The sequence below is a fragment of the Uloborus diversus genome, chromosome 8 (genome assembly GCF_026930045.1).
Source record: "Uloborus diversus isolate 005 chromosome 8, Udiv.v.3.1, whole genome shotgun sequence".
NCBI classification, from domain to species: Eukaryota; Metazoa; Arthropoda; class Arachnida; order Araneae; family Uloboridae; genus Uloborus; species Uloborus diversus.
The window spans coordinates 66936847-66956195 of record NC_072738.1 but is presented as its reverse complement, the minus strand read 5'-3'; the positions used below and the strand labels follow the sequence as shown (position 1 = coordinate 66956195).

General features: G+C 35.8%; 1 protein-coding gene and 5 non-coding genes across 6 annotated transcripts in view; 5 read left to right on the top strand and 1 right to left on the bottom strand.

The window, feature by feature from the left end:
- Window positions 1-19349, bottom strand: part of LOC129228403 (uncharacterized) — a 106565-nt gene that overhangs the window by 70450 nt on the left and 16766 nt on the right. The window lies entirely within an intron of this gene.
- Window positions 810-882, top strand: Trnar-ucg (transfer RNA arginine (anticodon UCG)). Its single transcript has one exon. It is a non-coding gene; the product is annotated as a tRNA-Arg (tRNA).
- Window positions 1749-1821, top strand: Trnar-ucg (transfer RNA arginine (anticodon UCG)). Its single transcript has one exon. It is a non-coding gene; the product is annotated as a tRNA-Arg (tRNA).
- On the top strand, window positions 2059-2131 carry Trnar-ucg (transfer RNA arginine (anticodon UCG)). The gene has a single exon. It is a non-coding gene; the product is annotated as a tRNA-Arg (tRNA).
- Trnar-ucg (transfer RNA arginine (anticodon UCG)) lies at window positions 3951-4023 on the top strand. The gene has a single exon. It is a non-coding gene; the product is annotated as a tRNA-Arg (tRNA).
- On the top strand, window positions 4579-4651 carry Trnaq-uug (transfer RNA glutamine (anticodon UUG)). The gene has a single exon. It is a non-coding gene; the product is annotated as a tRNA-Gln (tRNA).

Genomic DNA, 19349 nt, shown 5'->3' with positions numbered 1-19349 from the left:
TATGTTTAGAAAATTTATAATTTACCGGCGAAAATCTGTTCCAAAAGCAAAAATATATACACCAAACTTTTTTCAGGATAAAGAGAAGGATACGTATGTATTTTCAGCGGTCGGCCCTTTGTTTTACAAATTCTTAAGAAGATAGCTAATTTTTCTCTCAAGCGTCCGTTACCGTCGTCCGCGTGGACTAACGGATAAGGCGTCTGACTTCGAAGCAGAAGACTGCAGATTCGAATCCTGTCGCGGACGCATCTCCTCCTTCCTAATAGGAGAATAGTTACTTTTATTTTGAATACCTTATTGTTACCGAATAGTTCTATTTTTAGAAACTTAATAATTGACCAGCGAAAAGCTGTTCCAAAAACAAGATTATATTCACGGAACTTTTTTCAGGATAAAGAGAAGGATACGTATGTATTTTCAGCGGTCGGAACTTTGTTTTACAAATTCGTAAGAAGATAGTTACTTTTTTTCTCAAGCATCCGTTACCGTCGTCCGCGTGGCCTAACGGATAAGGCGTCTGACTTCGAATCAGAAGATTGCAGATTCGAATCCTGTCGCGTACGCGTCTACTCCTTCTTAAAAGGAAAATATTTGTTTTGTTTTGAATACCTTATTGTTGCAGAGTAGTTCTATTTTTAGAAACTTAATAATTGACCAGCGAAAAGCTGTTCCAAAAACAAGATTATATTCACGGAACTTTTTTCAGGATAAAGAGAAGGATACGTATGTATTTTCAGCGGTCGGAACTTTGTTTTACAAATTCGTAAGAAGATAGTTACTTTTTTTCTCAAGCATCCGTTACCGTCGTCCGCGTGGCCTAACGGATAAGGCGTCTGACTTCGAATCAGAAGATTGCAGGTTCGAATCCTGTCGCGTACGCGTCTACTCCTTCTTAAAAGGAAAATATTTGTTTTGTTTTGAATACCTTATTGTTGCAGAGTAGTGCTATGTTTAGAAACTTTATAATTTACCGGCGAAAATCTGTTCCAAAAGCAAAATTATATACACCAAACTTTTTTCACGATAAAGAGAAGGATACGTATGTATTTTCAGCGGTCGGAACTTTGTTTTACAAATTCGTAAGAAAATAGTTACTTTTTTTCTCAAGCATCCGTTACCGTCGTCCGCGTGGCCTAACGGATAAGGCGTCTGGCTTCGAATCAGAAGATTGGAGGTTCGAATGCTGTCGCGGCCGCGTCTCCTCCTTCTTAAAAGGAAAATATTTGTTTTTGTTTTGAATACCTTATTGTTGCAGAGTAGTTCTATTTTTAGAAACTTAATAATTGACCAGCGAAAAGCTGTTCCAAAAACAAGATTATATTCACGGAACTTTTTTTCACGATGCAGAAAAGGACTCGTATGTATTTTCAGCGGTTAGACCTTTGTTTTACAAATTCTTAAGAAGATAGTTATACTTTCTCTCAAGCGTCAGGTACCGCCGTCCGGGTGGTCTAACGGATAAGGCGTCTGACTTTGCGTCAAAAGATTGCAGGTTCGAATCCTGTCTCGTTCCTTCTGAGAAGAAAAATAATTGTTTTCCTTTTTAATACCCTATTGTTGCCGAAGAGTTCTATGTTAAGAAACTTAATAAATGACTGACGAAAAGTTATTCCAAAGCAAGATTATATTCACCGAACTTTTTTCACGATAAGAGAAGGATACGTACGTATTTTCAGCGGTCGGACCTTTGTTTTACAAATTCGTAAGAAGATAGCTACTTTTTCTTTCAAGCGTCCGTAACCGTCGTCCGCGTGGCCTAACGGATAAGGCGTCTGACTTCGAGTCAGAAGATTGCAGGTTCGAATCCTGTCGCGGACGCGTCTCCTCCTTCTTAAAAGGAAAATATTTGTTTTGAATACCTTATTGTTGCAGAGTTGTGCTATGTTTAGAAAATTTATAATTTACCGGCGGAAAGCTGTTCGAAAAGCAAAATTATATTCACCGAACTTTTTTTACGATCAGAGAAGGATACGTACGTATTTTCAGCGGTCGGACCTTTGTTTTACAAATTCGTAAGAAGATAGCTACTTTTTCTTTCAAGCGTGCGTTACCGTTGTCCGCGTGGCCTAACGGATAAGGCGTCTGACTTCGAATCAGAAGATTGCAGGTTCGAATCTTGTCGCGGACGCGACTCCTCCTTCTTAAAAGGAAAATTTTTGTTTTGAATACCTTATTGTTGCAGAGTAGTGCTATGTTTAGAAACTTTATAATTTACCGGCGAAAATCTGTTCCAAAAGTAAAATTATATACACCAAACTTTTTTCACGATAAAGACAAGGATACGTATGTATTTTCAGCGGTCGGACCTTTGTTTCACAAAATTCGTAAAAAGATAGCTACTTTTTCTCTCAAGCATCCGTCACCGTCGTCCGCGTGGCCTATCGGATAAGGTGGATGACTTCGAATCCGAAGATTGCAAGTTCGAATCTTGTCGCGGACGCGTCTCCTCCTTCTTAAAAGGAAAATATTTGTTTTTGTTTTAAATACCTTATTGTTGCAGAGTAGTGCTATGTTTAGAAACTTTTTAATTTACCTGCGAAAAGCTATTCCAAAAGCAAAATTATATTCACCGAACTTTTTTCAGGATAAAGAGAAGGATACGTATGTATTTTCAGCGGTCGGACCATTGTTTTACAAATTCTTAAGAAGATAGCTAATTTTTCTCTCAAGCGTCCGTTACCGTCGTCCGCGTGGCCTAACGGATAAGGCGTCTGGCTTCGAATCAGAAGATTGCAGGTTCGGATACTGTCGCGGACGCGTCTCCTCCTTCTTAAAAGGAAAATATTTGTTTTGAATACCTTATTGTTGCAGAGTTGTGCTATGTTTAGAAACTTTATAATTTACCGGCGGAAAGCTGTTCGAAAAGCAAAATTATATTCACCGAACTTTTTTCAGGATAAAGAGAAGGATACGTATGTATTTTCAGCGTTCGGCCCTTTATTTTACAAATTCTTAAGAAGATAGCTAATTTTTCTCTCAAGCGTCCGTTACCGTCGTCCGCGTTTACTAACGAATAAGGCGTCTGACTTCGAAGCAGAAGACTGCAGATTCGAATCCTGGTCGCGGACGCATCTAATCCTTCCTAATAGGAGAATAGTTACTTTCATTTTGAATACCTTATTGTTACTGAATAGTTCTATTTTTAGAAACTTAATAATTGACCAGCGAAAAGCTGTTCCAAAAACAAGATTATATTCACCGAACTTTTTTCACGAGAAAGACAAGGATACGTATGTATTTTCAGCGGTCGGACCTTTGTTTTGCAAATTCGTAAAAAGATAGCTACTTTTTCTCTCAAGCATCCGTTACCGTCGTCCGCGTGGCCTAACGGATAAGGCGTCTGACTTTGAAGCAGAAGATTGCAGATTCGAATCCGGTCGCGGACGCGTCTCCTCCTTCTTAAAAGGAAAATATTTGTTTTTGTTTTGAATACCTTTTTGTTGCAGAGTAGTGCTATGTTTAGAAACTTTATAATTTACCGGCGAAAAGCTATAACAAAAGCAAAATTATATTCACCGAACTTTTTTCACGATAAAGAGAAGGATACGTATGTATTTTCAGCGGTCGGACCTTTGTCTTACAAATTCGTAAGAAGATAGTTACTTTTTTTCTCAAGCATCCGTTACCGTCGTCCGCGTGGCCTAACGGATAAGGCGTCTGACTTTGAAGCAGAAGATTGCAGATTCGAATCCTGTCGCGTACGCGTCTACTCCTTCTTAAAAGGAAAATATTTGTTTTTGTTTTGAATACCTTATTGTTGCAGAGTAGTGCTATGTTTAGAAACTTTATAATTTACCGGCGAAAAGCTATAACAAAAGCAAAATTATATTCACCGAACTTTTTTCACGATAAAGAGAAGGATACGTATGTATTTTCAGCGGTCGGACCTTTGTCTTACAAATTCGTAAAAAGATAGCTACTTTTTCTCTCAAGCGTCCGTTACCGTCGTCCGCGTGGCCTAACGGATAAGGCTTCTGACTTCGAATCAGAAGATTGCAGGTTCGAATCCTGTCGCGGACGCGTCTCCTCCTTCTTAAAAGGAAAATATTTATTTTGAATACCTTATTGTTGCAGAGTAGTGCTATGTTTAGGAACTTTATAATTTACCGGCGGAAAGCTGTTCGAAAAGCAAAATTATATTCACCGAACTTTTTTCACGATAAGAGAAGGATACGTACGTATTTTCAGCGGTCGGACCTTTGTTTTACAAAGTCGTAAGAAGATAGCTACTTTTTCTCTCAAGCGTCCGTTACCGTCGTCCGCGTGGACTAACGGATAAGGCATCTGACTTCGAATCCGAAGATTGCAGGTTCGAATACTGTCGCGGACGCGTCTCCTCCTTCTTAAAAGGAAAATATTTGTTTTTGTTTTGAATACCTTATTGTTACTGAATAGTTCTATTTTTAGAAACATAAAAATTGATTAACGAAAAGCTGTTCCAAAAACAAGATCATATTCACCGAAATTTTTTTCACGATGCAGAAAAGGATTCGTAGGTATTTTTAGCGGTCAGACCTTTGTTTTACAAATTCTTAAGAAGATAGTTTTACTTTCTCTCCAGCCTCCGTTACCGTCGTCCGCGTGGTCTAACGGATAAGGCGTTTGACTTTGAATCAGACGACTGCAGGTTCGAATCCTGTCGCGGACGCGTTTCATTCCTTCTTAGAAGGAAGATGGTTGTTTTCATTTTAAATACCTTTTTGTTGCCGAACTTAATAATTGACCAGCGAAAAGTTGTTCCATAGCAAGATTATATTCACCGAACTTTTTTCACGATAAAGAGAAGGATACGTATGTAATTTCAGCGGTCGGAACTTTGTTTTACAAATTCGTTAGAAAATAGTTACTTTTTCTCTCAAGCGTCCGTTCTCACCGTCCGCGTAGCCTAACGAAGTTTTGTTAAGTATTTTTTCTTGTATTTTTGCTCTAGGACCACTAAAATAACAAGTTTATGAGTGATTTGTTTTGCACAGTGGTTTCAGGGAACAGTTTTAGAGTTCGTTTTTACGCTTTTCCCTTTGAACATCGGTTTTGGTGAATTTTGTGAAATGGGTCCGATGCCTGATCTCTCACCACGCAAGAAAAAATTGCTTATGTGTATGTTACACCAAAATACTTTTTCACAAAAGAAACTTGAGAAAAAACTTACTATTTACCAAAAAACTGTAAACAGAACAGTGTTGCCAGATGGTGAAATCCAGATTTCCCCAATTCCCTTCCTACTTTTCCCCAAAAAGCGATGTTTTCTATCAAAATTCCTCAAATTCAAAAATTATTTTTCCACTAATATTTTCGTAAAATGATTGACTTCCTTTAATATTTTTGTCTCCTGAATTTTTTTTCTTCTCCAAATAGCCAAATTTTCTTATAAAATTCCCCAACTTTTTTTCTTCCCATTTTTACTTTTTTTTTTTGTCTTCTTTATCTTTATCTTCTTTACTAATAATAAAGTTTAAAGTCTCTCTGTCTGGATATCTCTGTCTGTCAGGATCTCTGTGACGCGCATAGCGCTTCGGCCGTTTTTTCCGATTTTCATGAAATTTGGCACAAAATTAGTTTTTAGAATAGGGGTGTGCACCTCGAAACGATTTTTCGAAAATTCGATTTTGTTCTTTTTCTATTCCAATTTTAAGATCATTTTCCAGAGCAAAATTATCATAAGATGGACGAGTAAATTACCAAGCTATCATAACGTGGAACTGCAACGTCGGAAAGCCAATTGGCGAGAAACTCATCATGCATTATTTGTAAATATACAGGGGAACCAAAACATCTTTTAATTTTCCACTGCGGGCAAAGCCGTGCAGGTGCTACTAGTCATAAATACAAGCGCCCGACCAAAAGATAAGAAATAGCCAAATGTTTTTTTTCTACTTGCATTTACTACTCTGCTTATGTATGTACATTTAAACTATGAATTTTGTATATATATTTATCCAAGAACATTCTTCATCACACTTATTTTTACCTGTTTCACGTATCAACTAGTTACTCACGCAGAACATTAATGCGAATTCCGTAGCATAATATTCTACATAATGCGAAATGCGAATTCCACAAAGTTGATCAAAGCTAAACCAACGCTGCTTGATACAAACAATGTAACTACTACTTCTTTTCGTGAATCTCAATACGAAAAAAAAAAAATTTCCCTGACGTTTTTTCTTTCCCCAGGTTTTCCCCCAAGAAAAAAAACTTTCCCCAAAGAATTCCCCTCAAAACTCATTTCCCCAAAATTTCCCCTGGGATCACCAGGTTTCCCCAAAATGGGGAAATTTCCCCGAATCTGGCAACACTGAAGCAGAATCAATGTTTCTGTCAAAGGAAACATACCAGCTGTCCCAAAGAAGTTGGGAAAATGTGGCACAAAATGCAAAAGGTCTCCAAGAATGGAGAGAAAACTTATTTAGGTGGTCACAAGGCCAACAGAAGAGCAACTAGTAAAGACCTTGCTAACAGTCTGAAGCATATGATATCGAGGTGGACCCACCATTAGTGTAGCAAAGACTCATCGCCAATGAGATGCCTCCTAGAAGGCCACGCATAAAGACCAAAATCACCCCAGAATTGGCAAAAAAAAGGACTTTGTGGTCTCTAGAACATCCCTTGCACATATTTGACCCAGTGAATCCTTTTCTTTTTCATATCTGTGGTGATTTTGGCCTTCCTGTGTGGCCTTCGAGCAGGTATCCCATTGGCGATGAGTCTTTGCTGGACAAATGGTGGGGCCACCTCCACACCATATGCTTCAGACTGTTAGCGAGGTCTTTACTAGTTGCTCTTCTCTTGACCTTGACCATCTAAACAAGTTTTCTCTCAATTCTTGGAGATCTTTTGCATTTTGTGCCACATTTTTCCAACTTCTTTGGGACAACTAGTATGTTTTCGTTGACAGAAACACTGATTCTGAGGGCAGTTTTTTGGTTAAATAGCAAAATTTTTCTCAAGTTCCCTTTGTGAAAAGGTATTTTGGTGTAACATGCACATAACCAATGCTTTCTTGCGTGGTGAGAGATTAGGCAGCGGATCCATTTCACAAAATCCACCAAAACCGATGCTCGAAAGAAAAAACATGAAAACGAACTCTAAAACTGTTTCCTGAAACCAATGTACAAAAAAGAAAAAGAAAAAAACTTATTTTGGTGGTCCTAGCGCAAAAATACACGAAAAAATACTTGACACCACTCAGAGCTGCAGAAAAAGCTTTGGAAACACAACCGACCATAATGACGGAGGTTGTCAGATAAGATTCGATACTGCCATATGGAGGGGAAACTTTAAGCAAACGAGGCATTTAGCACCGAAATAATGTATTCAGTACCTTGACTATTCTCGAAAAACATAATTAGGCTTTTAAAAAGATCTAGAGGCTCTTTTTAAGCCGGAATATTCGATTTTCCAGTTTTTCGCTCTCCTTGAGTCTAATAAATTTCACACCTCTGTACTTTCTCTCTCCTGTCCTTGTCCTCTCTTTGTGTAAATGTGTTTCTGCTGTAAATGGTTGCCTACCTTATAAACGGTTCCTTATGGCATGTGTACTGTAGAAGTTGGACTTGACACCAAATTACGGTACAGTTGGAAAAGTGAAGCAGCGCACCCCTAATTGGCAGCCCAACTGGCACACGATAACAACAACATTGCTGCTTTCGATAAAGACGGAAAAATATATGCATTTACAACGGGTGATATTTAATGCAGAAATTGATCAGAAGATTCTCCTTTTTTCTCTTCAACTTCCATAACTTTATCGTCGTCCGTGTTACCTATTGGGTCTCACTGTGAATCATAAGATTATAGGATCGAATCCTGTTGCGGACGCTTCGACTCTCTCTTCTAAAGAAAAAGGAGTTTCCATTTTAAATACGTTATATTTTCTGAATTGTTCTATGTTTAGAAACTAAACATATGATTTCGTAAAAGATGCTTCAAAAGCAAGATTATTTTTCCCAAACTTTTTTTTCGATAAAGATTAAGATATATTTGCATTTTCAACGGACGAGATTTGTTTTAGAAATTGATCAGATATTAGTCCTTCTAATCAATAAGCAGAAAAGATAGCAATATGTGAGCGCTTTATTAAAAGTAAATATTTTTTAAAGAATTACGAAATATTAAGGCTGAGTTTCGGTAGGTGGCATTAGTTCGTTCTGGAAGCTGCTATTCTTTCCTACAGGTCAGAAACAGGCAGAAGATGAATGCGTTGTTGAAAAGTCTTGGTTTCTTGTGTGAAATGGGAGCATTTGTTGAATATTATGCTTTCATTTGCGGTGCTGATTGAAAGAGGAAATACTTACGAATGGATAGCTTCCGCCTGAAACTAATCATTCTTACCTCCTTTCTTTTTTAGGCTACCACTCTTTGAGGAATGGAGTTAAATAATAACTATGTTTCGGATTTATCGCTTTCTTAGATGAAGTGTTTAGTACAAAAACCAGTTACATAATCTTCTTTTTAAATTTAAAAACAACATTTCAATCTGCCTATGGCATTTTTCGAAATGATTGTTTTTTTTTTTTGTTTTTTTTTTCGTTTCAAAAACATTTGGTTCACAACTTCATTTCGTAAAAAAATACCAGTATTTTCTAATTATTTAAAAATAAATGAATTATTTCGAAGCAAATTTGTCTTTCTTTTATTTTTATTCTTTAACTAGATAATTTATTTCTATGACTATATGAATGGATATCAAAAGAAATCATCATGCATTTAAGTCATTCGTCATGGAAATGATTTAACTGATATGCGAAATCTTGTCAAGATCCATTATTCTTTCACACAATTTTAAAACTATAACCCTATAAACAGATTTTTGGCGAAACTCTTCCACCGATAATGACAGCTTTTGCAGAGCAATATAGTAAAGTTGCCGCGGTATTTTAGCGATAAAAATTCCAAACTTTTATTTTGCATTGTTCAAATTCTTGTCGTTCTTTCTGTATTTTTCAATTTGTTCTGTGATAAATATTTTCAAGAAAATTTATTTGCATACTGTCCATTTCAGTTGGATGCTGTAGTAACAAAGGTTATTTAAATCATTTATGTGGAATTAGGTTAAGGAAAAGAGTAATTTTTTAGCATGGCCCTAGTGTCCAGTCAATGTTATGTCCACTTTTTTCATCGAATTGAAAAACTGATATTTATTCAAATTCACTCAGAACAAGATAAATAAAATGTGTACTCACAGTTTATACCAGATATTTTTGATGTTACGCTGTTGCGGATGACGATTCCAAATGATGAATTACGCAAATAATAAAAAAGAAAAAATACACATAACAAACTGTTAGTTTTGCCCAAAATGAACACGTGGAACGCAATGTTTTAGTTTTTTCGGCAGTTTTGTAAATATCCGCTAGGTAGCGTATTCGAGCTCTGGAGTTGCGAATAGTTATTACTAGTCAATCTTTGGGGAAAAACGTTACTTTAAGATTTGACTTGAGAAAAGCCTCAAACAGTCAGACGAAACACAAAAACATTCAACAATTCTAACTATTCGCAACTCGAGAGCTCGAATACGCTACCTTGCGGATATTTACAAAACTGGCGGAAAAACTAAAACATTGCGTTCCACGTGTTCATTTTGGGCAAAACAAACAATTTGTTATGTGTATTTTTTTTTATTTGCGTAATTCATCATTTGGAATCGTCATCCTCAACAGCGTAACATCAAAAATATCTGATATAAACTGTGAGTACACATTTTATTTTTCTTGTTCTGAGTGAATTTGAATAAAAATTAGTTTTTCAATTCGATGAAAAAAAGCGGACTTAACAAAATTGACTGGACAATAGGGCCATGCTGAAAAATTACTCTTTTCCTTAACCTAATTCCACATTAATAACCTTTAATCCCATTTAAATAACCTTTGTTACTACAGCATCCAACTGAAATGGACAGTATGCAAATAAATTTTCTTGAAAATATTTAAAAATCCAGAAAGAACGTTAAGAATTTGAACAATAAAAAATAAAGGTTTGGAATTTTTATCGCTAAAATATCGCGCCAACTTGACTTTATTGCTCTACAAAAGCTGTCATTATCGGTGTAAGAGTTTCGCCAAAAATCTGTTTATAGGGTTATGGTTTTAAAATTGTGTGAAAGAATAATGTATCTTGACAAGATTTCGCATATCAGTTAAATCATTTCCATGACGAATGAATTAAATGCATGATAATTTCTTTTGATATCCAATCATATAGTCATAGAAATAAATTATCTAGTGTTAAATGTTACTCTTGACAGTCTGTCACGTATGTGCACTATGTGACAAAAATGTCAGCAAATGCCGGAAATGTCACAAAAATGTCAACAAATGCCGGAAATGTCACGAAACTGGACATAATATGTACTAATGTTTGAAAAAAAGGGCACAAAATGAAAATGCTGTTCGAAGCAAACCAAAAATTTATGAATTCCGAATTCAACATCGTGAAAATGGCTGCTTCAGAACAACTTACTGTGTGTTCTGCATTATTTTTTTACTTTGGTAATACTTTTTGATTTCTAATCTCTTTCTACATGGGTCAGAATAACCAAGAGACTTTGAAAAATCTTTTCAAATGAATAAAGAACAAAAAAATCATACATGCGAACAAAAATTTCTGTCTTTTCCTAAGTTTAGAAGCAATTTATACGTTACAGCGTGCGTTTGTTTTAGTTTTTTCATTCGCCATTAGACAGTGACTGCAGCGCCCCCCTATAGTTTGTTGGAGTTGCGAATGAACTGGGAGTTGAGATGATACACAAAATAATGAATTGGGTTGAGGAAAGCCTTCGAACATGGAACAAAAAAAGCCCATAACTCGTTTTTCATACAACTCAGAACTTTCTAACAAATGCCATCTTCAGCAGAAAAATAAGCGCTTTCGATGGACACATAATTTTAATTTTTAATATGTGCACGTATTTTTAGACCGTCATATTGGGGCATTTATGCGAAAATTTGAACAAATTAGAATAAAAAAGGAACTTTCAATCGGATTTTTATCGAACTGGTCTACAAACCTCCCCAGTACCAAAAAGAACAAACGGTGAAAGTTTCAGCCAAATCTGCCGGGTAGTTTCTGAGATCTTAGGGAACAAATTTACCAAAGTCCATTTATATATATATAGATTTTCCATTCAAATCTCCATTTAAACTCATCTGGATTTTTATTTCCATTATGCCATGCACTAGCCTTCAGAATAGGATATGTTGAAAAAAAACTTTTCCTTAGAAATTCGAAATTTTAGTTGATAAGAAGTTATCCATACAGACACATATAGCACAGATTGTTTTACCTAGATCAAAATTCTTCCTCACGAGGCCTGAAGTATATAAATATCTCAAAAAAGTTAATTTTTTCTACGCATCCTTTTTTTTTACTTTCGGAACATTTTTCATTTTCAAGCTGACTGATGAAAACAATGAAGTTGATTTTTTTTTTTTTTTTTGAAAGGTTTTACTCTAATACAATATTTAGGTCTCCCGTGTAGTACTCAAAAATAAGAATTTTAATTGGAAATAATTAAATTTTTCCTTATCAACAGATTAATTGCACTGTGCAGCATGAAAAATGCTTCTTATGATTTTTATACAGGATGTCCCAGAGTGCCGTGTACAAACTTAGAGACGGTAGAAAAAACGATAAACTGCAAAAATTATGCAAGAACATATGGGAACAAACCCAATGTTTGCGCACTACATCTACACAAAGCCAAAAACTGATGGTTATGAAACAGGTTACAAATATGGGTACACAAACGGCGTAAAATGATTTCACACAACATTTTAGTTTTAAAGAAAGGTTTAAAGCTGTTGATAAAATTCGCCGTCTGTGTCTGTTAATACAAGCGTCACAACAACAAAGCAGCAATCAATAAAAGCTTGTAAATATACTGATAGGCTCGAAATTGCGACGGCTCATGCGCTGTCCTTGCGATCCAAGTAATACAGCTGCAGGCCGTAAATTTAATCAACGGTTTTAAACTTTTTTTGAGAAACTAAAATAATGTGAGAAACTGTGCTTGTGTAATAAATGTGTCCCCCCACCAGTTTCTTGCTTCGCGTGCACGTCAACTTAGCGTTTGTGGACATATGTTCGTTATACTTTTTGCTTGTCGTTATGCTCTCCACTTCCCCTCCAAGATTTGCATGCATAAAATGACCTCTTAAATCCATGTATGACCACCGTGTTCCCCCATCATCCATCACCTTTTGAAAAGTGCTCCTCACATTTTATTTAATACTTTTCAGCAATTTCATAACATTTTTTTTTATTATTTGGGGGAAACGAATCATGTTCCGTTACATAACCAACAACATTCTTCTGGAGGGATGGGGAGGGGAAAAGATTTAAAAAAATAATGATAAATAAAAGTCAGTAGCAAGGAGGAAAGCTTAGTGTCTATTCCCATTTTAAATATTTTTTAAATAATCAGAAACAATCTTTTTTTCTGCCCTTTCTTGAGCAATCACGATTGCTTATTGTTCTCACTTAACAGTTTTGATGTTCCTACGATTTTATCCCCCCCCCGCCTCCCTCTGCAGCACCACCGTCGGCGGCCGGCCGCCTCACTATGCTGCTCCTCTTGCGAAAACCGCCTCCAGGTTGCGTCACTTACTTGCCTACACTTACACACACACACTCCTACACAAACAAACACATACACACACGCATACATACAGACACCTACATATACACACACACAAGCAAATACACACTCCTACACATACACACACACAAACACATACACACTTATACATACACATAACTACCCACACATACACATACCCCCCCACACAAACACACATACACACAACTACCCACACACACATGCCTACACACACATACACATACCCCCCGCACACACATAAACACACGCCTACATACACACACACTCGTGATTGCGAAAAACATAATTTGAATTCAAGATGTCAAAGTTCAATTTTTTTTTCTTTTTTTTTCTTAATTGTTTTCACTTGCTTTTCGGTGTAAAACCAAAGTATTGGTCTCAGATCTGAAAATATGCTCAAGCTGTAAAAAAATAAAACAATGAAAAGCTTGGAAGCGTCAAGGAAATAAATGTGCAGCCCCATTTTAATTTTCATTACAGTGCCTGAATTACGTTACAACGAAATCTCCGTTACAACGAACTAAATTTGCGAAGGACAAAATTTTGGACCCTAGAAGTTATTTTGTGACGGGATTTTACAGTTTTTCCAAAAATTTACTTTAAGAATGATTTACATGGATACAAACGTAAACAACTGATGGTTTTTGCACCTTTTTTTACTATAATTAGTTTAATATTCGCTCACTTCTTTCAACAACGTCATATCCCAAAAAACGTGATTTTCCAGGAGAGCGATTTTAAGAATTAAAAATAATATATCGTGTAGTAAAACTATATAGGCACTGCTGACGGTTGTCAAATGAGGATCATTAACGAGCCGAATTGTGAGTCGTGCCATTGACAGGGACTCTGCAGGAACGCCTCTGTTTCCCGGGGTCTTCAAGGATTGGTCATCAATTTTCTTTTTCATCATTCAATGATAGGCAAACAAGCGAAGCTACTGCCTCGGAAAGAGAACAATATGAACAGTACTAGCATATGTTTTCGGTTCAAGAAAGTTTTGCAAAAGTTATGTGCCTTTTGGTGTTTGTTTACTTTCATTCACAGATATGTCACCCAGACTGCCTTCAAAGAAAAAAAAAGAAACTGTTAGCATTTTTAGAAAAACCTGCCCACACTTCCAAAAGTGATGATTCTATCAAAAAAGAGAAAATGGAAAGCGAATTAAAACTTACGAAACCAGCGCACCAAATGGGATATTGCTCCCCTAAAATAATGGGGATCAAACATTGATGTGTACACATTGCTTAGTTAAATTGCACCTTTGCACATCATCTGCTCCAGTTGAGCGTTTGTTCGGCATTGCTGGCACATTTTATACTTCTCAGAGAATGAAACCTGACAGTTTTGAAGCATTAGTGCTATTGAAATACAATAAAAGATTACTTTTAATGCAGTATTTATTTTTGAACAGTTACTTTCATATCATTTATTCATACTATCTGAATGTATTTTAATACTATGCATGTTTTACATATCCTGCATAAAAAAATATAGTTTTTTTCCTCAATAATTGGGCTGAATTAAATAGTATTATATTAAATTGTGGAGAATAGAATGTAGAAATATAGCACGTAAATTTTAGAAACCGTAACCTCTAAAATTTTGGTTGTATGCAAAATAACAATAATTATTTAAACAATACAATACAATATAATACAGTTTTTGTACAATATGCATTATGATGGGATAGCCATTTAGATATGGGATATCTAATTACCTATGCAGGATATATTGTCAAAATAGTTATGTAGTATTTAAATTAGGGTTTTCAATCCCGATCCCGAATCCCGCGGGATCCCGCAGGATATTTAGCGGGATTTCGCTCTCAATCCCGCGAGATTCCCAATCCTTCAAGTTTCTTTCCATTTAGATGTTTTCCAGCTTTTGCTGCTCATAAAACGATTATTTTCACTAGCATATCATCTGAAGTTTGAGTCTTCTTCTTCATATATCTCCAAGAAGAGCAAATAAAACTTTTTCTCATTTGACCAACAATGGATTTACCATTTCAGAACGCAATAAAAATAGAGTATATTTTTCTGAGAATGAATTGGTATTCTCAGTCGGAGGTTTCAATTTTCAAACGTTCAGCTATTGAGAAACTGCGTGCAACTTATAAGCATTTTCAAAAATCATCACTAAAATTTATCCAGTAAATTACGCTTAAAAAATAGAGAAAGTGTATTACGTATTCTAAAACTCGCTGAGTAGCCTGAATGCAAGATTGGAGCACTTCTGTAAGTTTTAGTAATACACTCAAAACCTAAAAGTTACAAAAAGTGCACTCCGAAGAAGAAAGGATGAAAAATATGAAATTATTTATGTATTCGACATGACTTTAAAAATTGTGACAGAAACTTGTATGAAACACGGGATGACTCTCATGATAAGGCAGTAAATTAAGCTGCTCATGTTTTTGAATTCCTCCTTAAATTGAGAGGTAAAATTAGCGAAGTTATCAAAACACTTTTTCTGAGACTGCGACTTGGTGAAATGGTGAAATCAAGCATTATTCACCTCTTGCTGTAATGAATCAAATTCCCTGATACAGTGGAATGACGTTATTAAAGCAATTAAGGTATTATCAATGCAAGTTAAATTAGATACAGCAAAACACGTATCCAACAGACATCGTTTTTGACCAAAATTTGCAGTTCTTGAGTAAAAACCCAGGATTTAAAAAAAAAGAGAAATCTGTTTCAGAAGGTGATAAAGTTAATGCGGATCTTTTTCTAACTGTCCACAATTATTTAATTTTAGTAAAACTAATTGCAGTAGAGTCACAGCACATGTTTTCTTCAAGCGCATTATATTCAGAGAAAAAATCCTTTACCATCCCATACGAGTGGCATAATTTTGCTTACCAAACGATAGTTGCTAATTAGGATCTGGCTTTGTAGTACTTTACAATTGCTATACGGAATTCAAGAAGACTACTAATTCAAGTAATGAAAGCAATACATCCTAAAAAGCAAAAATTTTTCTCTTTGTCATAAAATTTTAAATTTTTGAAGAATAAAGTCAATCACGCGGAATCCCGGGATCCCGCGGGATTAACACTTTACAATCGAGAAATCCCGCGAGACTGAATTTGAAGCGGGATTGGAAACCCTAATTTAAATGCACAATCAAAAATCACAATTTTTCAACTATGACGTAGTTTTTATTTATTTATTCAGAAACTACACAGCTTCACACATATAGAGGACTGCGTACTAAGCGCCTTGCCTGCGGACACACAAAGGAAAGATTTACAGCACAAGAGAAGGAAATAACACCCAGGACACCGGCGGGAATGGAACCCACGATCTCCAGCTTAGAAGACGAAGCTTCTATCACAGAGCCACGAAGGCCCCCTTGATGTTGTTACCGCCAGGCCCGCGCCAAGCCTGATCGGTGCCGTTGTGCAAATGTCTTTTGGGCGCCTTTATGCAGTGGCATTCGACAAAAATGTAACACCTGGCAATTTTGTAGACAAATATGATGCAGAAAAAAATTCGTTTGGCATTTAATTTATTTTTAAAAAAAAGTATAAAAATGCATATTTAATTTTGGATTATAATGTACGTTTTTACTTCATACCTTGAAGTTATTTCGTGTTCAGTAGCTCCTCTGATAAAAAATGCGGTTTCGAAGAAAAAAATATTTTAAAGATAAAGCTTAATGCCGCTCCAAATATCTCTCTAATCTCTAATTGTTGAAAAATTAATCAAACTTTTATGTCTGTTAAAACATGATAACAAGGTACTCATAATGTTGCTAAATTGAAGTATAGAGGATTCCACCTTAACACCTGAAACTGAAAACGCTTGCGGTTAAAACCAATAATTCTAAAATACAGACGGTGTCGAATAAAATATCTAAAAAATATACATTGTCTAAAGCTCTTTTTTTGACTCACACATAGCTAAAGAAAAAAGAGAAGGAGGGGGGGGGGGGGGGAATCGAGTAATTATGGACAAGTCGTTGCTTTTTGGACCTAAAAAGTTAACCAAAATTGTTTCAATCTACAAATACAGTGACCGCCGCTCATTAAAATCACATTCGTTCTCAGGACATTTGATTTTATAAAGCGGCTGATTTTATAAACCAGCATACCTACATTTAAAAAAAAAGAAATGTTTTAAAGTTTAAATACTTTAAAAAACGAAATGAATAACGTCATTCATTTTTGTTTTAAGTATTTCAAAATACAATTGTCATTTTAACTAAACATGAGATTTTTTTTTTTTAAACAAGGGTCTCAAAATATTGGCGTATTGCAGTTTGGTTAACACAATTGGAGAGTAAAGATTCAATATCGTTTGAGAATTTGCTAAATGTTTTGTACCGTACATCTTTCCTCTAAAGAGCAGCGTTTATCAAGCGCTTTTCTCACATCCATTGAAGAGGCAAATTTGGCGCTGAAATTTCCTCATCTTCCCAGACCAATTCCTTCACTTCTTGGAGCTTTATCGACTTTTTGCGTACGATGTCCAAAATTTTGATTTTATAAAACGGTGATGGTGATTTTATTAAAGGATGGTTTTAACATGTTTTGGTATTGCAATCATTCTATTCTTCCAGATTTAATTTTAAAAAGCGGCTGATTTTATAATCCAGTGATTTTATTAGTGGCGTGTACTGTATTACGCATAAGTGATCCAAATTAGGGAATAGAAAATTTCTCATATGCTCAGCCTTTTGTACTAATAGACACACCGAAACAGCATTCGCAGTTCCATATTAGGAAGAAAACTGCTAATGTATACATTAATTAGCATCACTTCAGTGTAAAAGATTAATCTTTTGAATAGCATTAGACGCAACAAGTCAATTATTTTTCTTTTTAGATAGGTAGTGGGAGGATTGCTGGGTTCAATAAGTAGCGTAGTTTCACCATTAGAGCATTAGATATTATCAGTGCCAGATGAACGCACGGTCCGGCAGGACCATGGACCTGGGCACCGCAATTTTAGGCGCACCAAAATCGGGTAAATTTTTTCCCTTTTTTGAAAGCTTCCACATGAAAAATGTGCAGATTTTCTTGTGAGAGGGGCACAAAATTTTACCAGGAACTGGTTATGATGAAAAGTTCAATTTAATTTTTTTGATTGGAGATATTCCCTCCATTTGGATAATTTTTGATTACTAGAGCTCGGCGCCTTTTTGACTCTAGCACCGTCGTGCTTCGCACGACCTCGCACATAGGGACGGCGCGGCCCTGGTTACAGCAAACGAGCAATGAGAATAATATTTTTATGTGCATGTATTTTTCTCTCACGAATCTGTAATCGCAATCAAAATCGTAATCTGCACATCATAATTGTAATCGATTACATTTTCTAAATAATCTAATCATTGCTGTAATCGTAATTACGTTTTGGCACAGGATTATAATCGTAATCATAATTGTAATCTCCTATTTGTCAAGCTTGTAATCGTAATCGTAATCTATTACATTATTTCTTAATTGACTCCAAGCCTGGTCAAACACATCAGAAGATGTGACATCCTTCAAAAGAACATTCCGAAAATACTTGAAAATACGAATACGAAACTTTTGCTCTCAAACGGCGAAATATTAAATTATAGAAATATAGGTTTTGCAGAGATTAATGTCAGTTTAAAAAAAGCAGAACTAAAAATCACTAATTTTTGATACATGACGTTTTTGAAAGGAGTGAGCGAACCCGAAAATCTCTTTCTAAAATAAGCCTAAAAGAAAATCGCTTCATTCAAAAAGAGTAAAAAAAATATTTGGACGACCCGTAGACTGGACATAAAGCAGGATTTCCCTTTTTCTTTCCCCAGCCACCTAAATGGGGAATTACTGCGCGTCATCTCCTTTTAGTTTATTTTCCCGTTCGCTGAAACAAAGTGGCTTTCCGCACCTGACTCAGACTCACCGTCTGCTCTGACGTCAAGTCGTGGCGAGGAGTTCAAGGATCCGCATCCTCTTTTGGAATAATGTCCCGGAGACAGCAAATAATAAACCACATTTTTCTAAGAAAAAAAAACCACTGCACTTTATTATCCTTTACAGGCTTTTCAATCGGGGGGGGGGATCAATTGTCCCTCCCCCTCTCGATTTTTAAAAAAGGTAAAGTTTTAACGCATCTGAGCAACGTATTTGTTAAGAAACATAGAATTCCTTTGTGCAGAAAAGAAAGAGAAAAATAGCGTTAGATCGTACACATTTGCAAAGAAATGTTTACACGTGTTTTGGGGCTTCATGAAACCCCCTTTTCAGTTCAGAAAATGTGACGATATCCACTCCAGTAAAAATTGATAAATGATAGTTTATATTTTTTATTACCTTTCTGTTCGGATTTTTATCGTGGCAGATCCCTCCCCCCCCCTTGAAATGACGGGTCTCTTCCGGAACTTTAATAACCTTAAAAAGTGTAATAGGTTTTTTGTATCAAAACCAACTGAGATTCAGTCCATTTTCAAAAACATTTCAGCAGAGAAAGACATTTCACGCTCTGTGCATTTAATTTTTATAAAGGAATTAATTTTCGCTGGAAAAACCTTTTGTGTGCTATCTTATTTTTGATTTCTTTCTTTAATTGGAAGAATTGTTTATAGATGAAACAAATTTTGAATTGAGCTGGTATTGAAAAAAAACATTTTTTAAGCAATCAACGCATTGATGATTCTTGCGTTGATGTTCCTTTGATTTTTGGACCCTGGCTTTTGCAAACTCCAAAGTCCACCGGCCTCTGTAGGTGCTGGACTAATCCTC